Raw genomic sequence first — 9,005 nt, forward strand, 5'->3', positions numbered from 1 at the left:
TTAAGCTCAGGCTAAGGAATAATGTGATATTGAATGAGATCACAGCTCATTTACCAGTTTATAACCATTAACAAATTTTATGTTATCCATATCTGAATTTTTCATTTGAAAAAAAAGCACAAATCTTAGTATTTACATGCTTCATAGTGAAGTTATAAGGTCTAATCTATTAAACTGTAAAGTGTGATGAAATCCTCATCTAGAAGATGTTAGGAACAAATAAGATTTATTTGAAAGTACAGAAAATGATCTGAACAAAAAACAGATTCGGGTAAATTAATAGGAGGAAAATATACTCTGTTTCACTCTATTAGGATGAATGGCATTTTGCCTGGAACATGAGTCATGGAGAACATTAAATTCTGAGTGTAAGACATGGCTAGGCAAGAAGGAAAGGGGAATAGCAATCTAGAGGATAAATTGCAGGAAGAAATAAGCAGGAATACACTGAAGTGATAGCAATACTGCATGAAGAACTACTTTAAGACTAAAAGCTAAATTGTATCTTATCACTTTGAAAGCCATTCAAGTTAAAAGGCTCAAGGATTCTGCTGAGGGAATGACTGTTGTGGTTTAACCCCAGCCAGCAACTACGATCTCAAAGCCTGGCATACAGTGCATGAGAGCGCTGGACAAAGCATGCTCAGTCTGGGAGACCTGGCTCTGGAAAGAATTTTCAGTAGAGGTTAAATGAATCACGGTCTGAGCTCTCATGAGTCATTGCAAAACCTTCATTAACACTTGTAGACCCGAATAAACATTTACGATATTAACTGAAACTCCCAGATTTCCCAGAGAACAATGAAGGATTAGCAGAAACAACCACGTCCAAAACAAAGCTTTTGAAGAAAGTGAAATGTGAGAAAAGCCAGAGGCTCAGAATTGAAACATTATTCATTGCTTCTATAAAGAATCCCTCAGAATTAGTGATGCCATTTCCATCTTCTCTGGTCACATGTACATTTTATTGGTACTTAGACATTTTGGCAAAATGACAGTAGCAATGCTGGCATCTATCCCCACACACAAGCAGTATCTCAGCTTGTGGTGGCAGCATTTTCCATTTGCTCTTTTTTTGTGGACTAGGGTCACTCAGACCTCATCTGCACTGGAACCATATGGTATTACTGTAATCATCACCAGTAACTCTGTTCAAAAGTAAGGACACCAGAAACACAAAAGCATGTCAGGACTGAAATGGGGAAAGCTGTGGGCACATCTGAGTGACAGCAGGACAAAGCAGACAAACTGCCAGTGCATTACTACATTGTATCTGTACTACTTGCCAAATGCCGTCCTATGCAGTGTCATTAACAGAATCCAGACTTAATAAATGTCATTTTTGTAGAGTATTCACAGACCCTGATTTGACACATCTATTACTGACATTACATAAGTCCTGCTTTGAGTCATTTTTGATTGAATGTGCTGATACAGACTGCAGCCAGAGCTTAGATATTACTTCCATAGGACTTTTGGAAAAATATTTCTTGCAGCAATAACCTGGTCAAAAGATGCATCTAGTATTTTTTACACATTATATAGCCTAAAAATATGTTTGATAATTTAAGTTTGATTTGCTGCTATATTTAAATCTACTCATGTTTTCAGCAACAAAGCGATTCCCCCACACACTTCGATGCACTCTGCCTATATTTTTTGTATTGCTGTGCACATGCCTTCTGAATTTTGGCTTGGCAATGTATGAAGCTTATTATCTAGGACCTCTCTCAAGGCTATCAGTTTTATTTAGATTCCATTCAGATTTTAAATTTATGGCTAGGCTTTAATTTATCTGGCTTGATTCAATGCCCAGTAAAGTCATTGGAAAGTTCCTATTGACCTAAAAGGAAGTGGATTGAGGCACTTTCATGCACCTGGTTTGATTTGACATTAAAGTTCTTTTCTTTCATTAGTTTCCCCATATTTAAAGTGGGTTATGAAATGTCACAAAGTACTGAACTGTTTTCTGAACACAGAAGTGTGAAAAAAAAGCACCGCTTATGAGGGTCAGCCCCAGCTCTCACTGAAACCAGCAGAAGCTGTTTCATTTACTGTGGTGGAAAATGAGCTAGAGCTGAACATCAGAACTACATTTATTCCAAGATTTATTCCAGAAAGTGAAAAGCTAATGGAAAAAACAGACGGTTTTGCCCTTTCTGGGTCTTTATTGAGTTGGAGAGAAGCTAGGATCCCAGTGCTGTTCACAATTGCATGAATTTGATGAAATGCAATCCGTTGATTTAAGTTTCCAGAGTTCTGTGAAACTCTCAGCTTTCATCTTAAAAAAGAAAAGGAACAAAAGGCAAAAAATAAGTTAACTACTTTTAAGATACAGAGAAAGGTGGAAAACCATAAATCCTAAAAGCTCAAAAATAAGAAGGCCAAGTCCCTCCTCCCAAAATGATTTGTGGTAAAATGCTATGATTTTTAAATCAGCTTCATAGTTTGAAGGTATGATTCACTTTGAAATGCTTAGTATTGTTAATCTCTATGCCTCACTGTGCTGGATACTTATTCTCTGTGCCATGACATTTCCCAAAGACTCTCAACAGAGTCCCATCATGCCAGGGGCTGTCCAGAAGGTCAAAATTTTAAAAAAGGGAAAAGTCATGTAGCATGTCAGCAAAATTAATTTTACCATGAGCTACTATGCAAATGCATTTAAAAATGCTGTTTAAACTACAACATTATAGTCTACCTCAATTCTTGTATAAAATCAAACTGGAAGAGTTGTTAGAAGACCTGCAAAAATATCTAAGAATGCATCAGGTTATTTTCTTCTACAGGGAAACCTGTGTCATATACAGAATAGAATATAGCTTTGGCAAACATTTATATATGCAAATGCTTATGCATGTATGAAGAGCTATTTGAAATTCCAAGGCTCTGTTACTGGTACAAAAATGATTACTGACAGCCCCATCTAATTCTGTATATGATCTGCTGCTCATCCGCTGTACTCAAATTTCTTCAACACAGAAACTGTTGCAAGAGCAAGTACATAATATACTGATCATAAAATGTCTTAGTACTTTATTAGCTCTGCATACCTAGTTATCTTATGCTACTTTGCTTTTCATGAGAAAACTGCTTGCTGTTTTCACAGGAATGAATTTGTGGTATCACCTGTGAATCCCCAATGCATTCTGATCCATAAGGGGCATGCAGACTGTCCCACCAAATCAGGGACCACAGATGAAATTTCAAGGAACTTCTTGTGTGTTACTTACTATTCTTTATCTGTCTGATTAACACCTAAGTCTACAAGTCATAATACAATATTTTAGGTTCATCTTTGCTGGAAAACCTTGTTACAACACTAGTAGAAAAAGGAACTTTTCTTTATGGCACCTAGTCTGTTTTGTGGTATAGGGATTTTCATTAATATTCTCAGGTCTGAAGTTCAGAAGAGGTAACAGTCAACATATTAGAAATCCACTCCTACAGCCCACTGCCAGCTGATTTCACTGTCTGACAGCTGATACATGCACAAAATACGGCAGTACTATCTAAATATCCATTCATGACTTTTACTTTCATTTTCTGTACATCTCTCCCTATCATCTACAGTCTAAAAGACATCCGGTTTTATTTCTCAAGTCAGGCAGGGAATAAGAAGGGGCCATGAGCTAAATTCACAGAAGGCATCGAAGTTCAGTTTGAATGTTCCACTGAAACCCTGAGATCCTCATTTCAGTCTGCAGTGGGTGTCTGAGTTTCAGCCACTGGCCATGCACAAAGCCATCTCCTGACCCAGTTCCAGGGGAGCACTCACACTGTGTGTTTCCAGCCTGCAGAAGCCATGCCAGGGGAAGATGTGTAAGATGCACATCTAAGATGGGATGGTTGAATCACAGTCTGGAAGTAGATATTTCTCTCCACTAATGGTAAGGAGAACACAAGGTGATTAGGTCAGACCAGACACCAAACTTCCAGGTGATGTGTGATGAATCACTGTATTGGGTTTGTGTGGCAAGGTTTAGGTAGCAGGAGGGCTACAGGGTTGGCTTATGTGAGAAGCTGCCAGAAGCTTCCCCTATGTCTGATGGAGACAATGCCAGCCGGCTCCAAGACAGACCCGCCACTGGCCAAGGCCGAGCCCTTCAGCGATGATGATAGTGCCTCTGGGACAACGTATTTAAGAAGGGTGAAAAAAACTGCTGTGCAACAAGCAGCTGGAAGAGAGAAGTGAGAACATGTGAGAGACAGAACTCTGCAGAAGGAGGGGGAGGAGGTGCTCCAGGTGCTGAAGCAGAGATTCCCCTGCAGCCCATGGAGGTTAACGGGGAGCAGATCTCCACCTGCAGCCCAGGGAGGACCTCACACCAGAGCAGGTGGATGCCCGAAGGAGTCTGTGACCCCATGGGAAGCCCACGCTGGAGCAGGTTCCTGGCAGGACTTGTGACCCCGTGGGGGACCCACGCTGGAGCAGTCTGTTCCCGAAGGACTACACCCCGTGGGAGGGACTCACGCTAGAGCAGTTCATGAAGAACTGCAGCCTGTGGGAAGGACTCATGTTGGAGAAGTTTGTGGAGGACTGTCTCCTGTGGGAGGGACCCCACGCTGGAGCAGGGGAAGAGTGTGAGGAGAAAGGAGTGGCAGAGACATGTGTTGAACCCCCATTCCTCGTTCCTCTGCGCTGCTCAGGGAGAGGAAGTAGAGAATCTGGGAGTAAAGATGAGCCCAGGAAGAAGGGAGGGGTAGGGGGAAGGTGTTTTAAGATTTGGTTTCATTTCTCATTACCCTACTCTGATTTAATTGGCAATAAAATAATTTAATTTCCCCAAGTTGAGTCAATTTTGCCCATGACAGTAACTGGTGAGTGATCTTGTCCTTATCTTGACTCATTTGTATTTTCTCTCCCTTGTCCAGCTGAGAAGGGGGAGTGATAGAGCAGCTTGGTTGGCACCTGGTGTCCAGCCAGGGTCAACCTACCACAATCACCACAAAGGAAAAGTGAAAAAGGCAGTAGTGCAGCAGTCTAGCGAATGTGTAGGGAGACTAGGTTAGATAGTTCATGTTTATACCCCTGTTGACATCGAGATTTTGACATTTAGGTGTTGACATCTAGATTTACTCAGATGCATCCCACCTTTCTAAACAGGCAAAACTTCCCCTCCAATTGACTGGCCAGTCTGCAACTCTGAGCACAGGCTCTGGTCTTAGCTGTGTTTCTGCCTGGAGGTGGGGATTTCCCCCTCAGAGCAGCTTCCACCTCTTCAATGAGGTTTCTTCATGTTCAGCCTCTAGGCTTCACATGCTTGTCAGAGCGGCAGCGTTTGTGCCAACAGTTTTTTGTGTAGGCCCAGGACTTTACACAGTCTCTGCAAGTATCCAATGAATCTACTCTTTGTGTGACTTTTGCAACTCCTTTCATTTCTGAGTTTGGAAACACCCACGCCTCTACTTAACTCTCTGTCCTAAGCCTGCACTAAAATTACTTACCTCGTAATAGGTAAGCAAGCAAACTTTTCTAAAACAAACCAATATCTGGTAATCTGGATTCATAAAGCCAAAATCCCCAGGTTAGCAAGCCTGGTAGGCCATGCTTACTTTAACAGCTTGACATGAGTTCTTGACGGATTGCTCTTCTCCTTGTGGGCTAGTAGGTTCTCACCACCTGTCTTTCCAACTGCTCTGCTCTAAGCACTTTCTTACATTCTTATTCAGAAGGTGAAGCCCAGCTGGAGGTGGCAACCAGGCTCTTTTAAAATACAGTACAGGGAGCTTCAATGTGCTGATCTGATGAAAGTAAAGGAGGCATCCCTACCCAAGTACTCTTCACCCCATGTGAGTGCAGTAAGCAGGAAGCTGTTTGAGTGTTGGGAAGGGGTCCTCCTGTAAGACTAAGGGCGCTCATGGTTGGTTGGTTAGAGCTTGGGGTTTGCTTTTTATGGAGAGCTGTGAAAGCTGGCGGAAGTTCCACACTGTGGGACACTATTCTTGTTTTGTAAGTTTTATGAGAAAATTTTCTGTACCCAGCTTTAATCTTATGTGGGTGGATCAAAGGTTGTAGGGAAACTTTGGGAGAATTAGAACAATTTTGTTTTCCATAGCATGCCAACCAATTAAAACTAAACCTTTGCAAAAACATTATTAATGGTATTACGTTAGTTAAATCATAATAAAGCATCACATGCCAAAAAAACCCCAGACTTATACAGATTAAGATATTATAATATAGGGAAGATCTGTATCTGTATGCATCCATACCAGAAAACATAAACAAATAAACATAAATACATATCTTACTTAGATATCCTAGATATATTTGCCTTATCTTTTCCAGTGTATTACTTGTCATGACATTAGCTTTTGTGATCTGAAGCATTAATTCTTGATTACTCTCTTGACAATTATGCAGACAGATGTACTATATGGGGCATCATTGTTTCAGACACTGCACAAACACAGTGGTGACATACCCTGCCTCAAAGAGTTTTCTGTCTGAAAGATGTACTAGAACAGAATTATTGAAATGTAAGACTGCAGAGCCAGAAAGGACTTCAGGAGATAGTATAGTCCAACTCCATGAATTAAGCCAGCTAAAGTGTGTTTAGACCAACCAAAAAGGTATTTGTCCATTTTCTTGGAAAACTGCAATGAAGGCAATTATACAGCATCCCTATACAACCTGGTTTAGCACTTTATATAATCAAATGATGAAAATAAATCAGCCTAACTTGCAGCAAGGAAGATATATATTTAATATATGAAATATGTTACTGTTGTAAGGATGAAGAACAGCTAAGCACTACATTTTTATAACATCCATTCACGCACTGGAAAATTGTTAAAATCTCTACCCGTAACCTTCTCTTTCTTAAGTGAACAAACTAATTCCTTAAGCTTTGCTTTAAGTTGTGTTTTCTAAAATCTGCCATCAAGACAAAGTTTTCCAACTGAGTCTTTAAAAGGGTCAAGTAGAGCAGAATAATTACTTCCCTTGTTTAAAATATGACAGCCCTACCCATTCATCCCAGAATGAAACTATTTAGTTGACTCATCTGTAGCTTGTAAAATACTTTTGTTCCTATACACTTTTCTGCTGTACTGCATAGTGTGGTTATTTTCTATATATGCAGCTACAATTTCTCCCTTCCTTGCTAGGCTAATTACCCTTTTAAAGAAGAAAATTAGACTTGTTTGTCTAAGGACAGACTGTGGGGTGGACACTTATCAGTGCCTTACCTCAGCTCTCACATATTCATTCTTTGGTGTTTTATGCCAAAACTCTCCAAGGCATGAAGTTAGGCTGATGAATCTACAATCTCTGACTTCTCTTTGGAGCCAAATGCATACCATTTCTATTTTCCAGACCTCGTAGATATCTATGAGATGATTGCCAATTTTCAGCTAATTGCTTGAGTAAAAGTAAAATCAATAATGTCATACTTCAGGTGAATCGCAAAATCAGAGAGCAATTGCAAATTATCTACTGTTCGATCTGGAACAGCCACTGCTATACATAAAGATGGTGTCTCAAATTAATAGATATGAACAGATTTTACCTTGTTCTGATTTGGCCAGTACAGAGCGTCAGAGGTTCCCTCTGCATAGCAAGCAGGGCAAGCCTGCCTTGTGATTCCTGCTGTGTGCACAGCTCATGCTGGTACTGGGAGCCCCACACTAGTTCTGTTAGTTTTACAATTTTCTTTGTAATGAACATTTTCCGAGCACAGTACAATTGATTTCATAATAGCATGGGTTAAAGTGCAAATGTGTCTGTCATTAGGGAAAGCCTGGATGGTTGGAGTGGCAAGATACATGAATCAAGACTCAGGAAAATAGGCTGTTTAGCAGCACTCAAAGGCAGCTTCAGTTGGATGAGGGATGCAGGGAGGGGGGGGGCTGGGCCAGGACTGGACCAGGGAAGCATGGGATCTGTGGGTGCCAGGCAGAGTGCAGCTGAGCTGAGGGGCAGGCAGCTGTGCACTGAGCCATGCTGTGCTGGGCCACAGTGGCCCAGCTCATCCCACACTGGACCGTGCCATGCCACGCTGTGCTGTGCCATGCCATGCCATGCCATGCAGGACACACCATACCCAGCCGTGACAGGTCGTGCCATAACAACTTGTGCTGGGCTATACTGGGCTGACAGATGCCAGAATCTCATTAGCAAGCTGGGGGATGACTGGGGGAGGCAGGGATGCCCCGGGAATTGCAAACTGTGCTTCAAGCATGGCACTTTCTCAGCTGCAGGCAAGCCGGTCTGGCTGGCACCACACTGCTCTTACCTCCACTGCTTTTTGCTCTCCCACTGGTGATTGAGTATTCTTCCCCCAGATTTCCCTCTTACTAATTCCTCTATCCTAGACAGTATTGGAAGAAAGTGTTATCTGTAATGGGAAATTAGTTGTTGAGATTGTTTGAGCATTTTCCTGGTTCAAACTGCTGCAAATAAATAGAGCCATGTTTCAGTCAGTAAGGTCTGAACCTTCTGATGGAAAGTTTTGAGACAATTGTGTAGATACAGCCTTTCCCCCAAAAAGATAAATTTCAATACCTGTCAACTAGGAGAAAGTTGTGCTAATAGGATTCATTTCTACCTGCTCCCTCACTAGTCAAGTTGTTGTAAACAGAGGTCCTTTTCCCTGTCAGAAGGCCCAAACCTAAGGATGTCCTGTTCTAGCAGGGCTGTGGAGGAGGACTCTCAGAGCCTCCTCTTGTGTTGGTTTTAATGTCAGTTGCAAAAAGGAGTGAGCTATCTGGGGCTGCTGGTGCCACCATCTTGGGGACACTCTAGGGCTCAGCAGGACATTCAGACCAATTATATCCCATCTTGCGATGGGGCAGGAGGGCCCCTGGGCAGTAACTGTCATTTCCCAACTTGGAACCTCTCCAGGATCTTCTCTCCCCATTGTCTCCTGCAGTACATGAAATATGACCTACAGGTCTGGGCTAGTAATGTTTTAGCATATGTCTCCCAACACCAGGAGAACCAGTCTTTCCTGATACAAACGATGCAGCCAGGGGCTGGCTGGTTTCCTTTTTTCTGAACA

General features: G+C 41.8%; 1 long non-coding RNA gene across 1 annotated transcript; it reads right to left on the minus strand.

Annotated features, from left to right (window-relative positions):
- Positions 1–2,147: 2,147 nt before the first annotated feature.
- On the minus strand, positions 2,148–8,262 carry LOC141941856 (uncharacterized). The gene is made up of 3 exons (XR_012628447.1): positions 8,241–8,262; positions 7,195–7,366; positions 2,148–2,281 (listed from the first exon to the last, which is right to left on the minus strand). It is a non-coding gene; the product is annotated as an uncharacterized LOC141941856 (long non-coding RNA).
- Positions 8,263–9,005: the final 743 nt, after the last annotated feature.

Source organism: Strix uralensis, chromosome 3 (assembly GCF_047716275.1).
Source record: "Strix uralensis isolate ZFMK-TIS-50842 chromosome 3, bStrUra1, whole genome shotgun sequence".
NCBI classification, from domain to species: Eukaryota; Metazoa; Chordata; class Aves; order Strigiformes; family Strigidae; genus Strix; species Strix uralensis.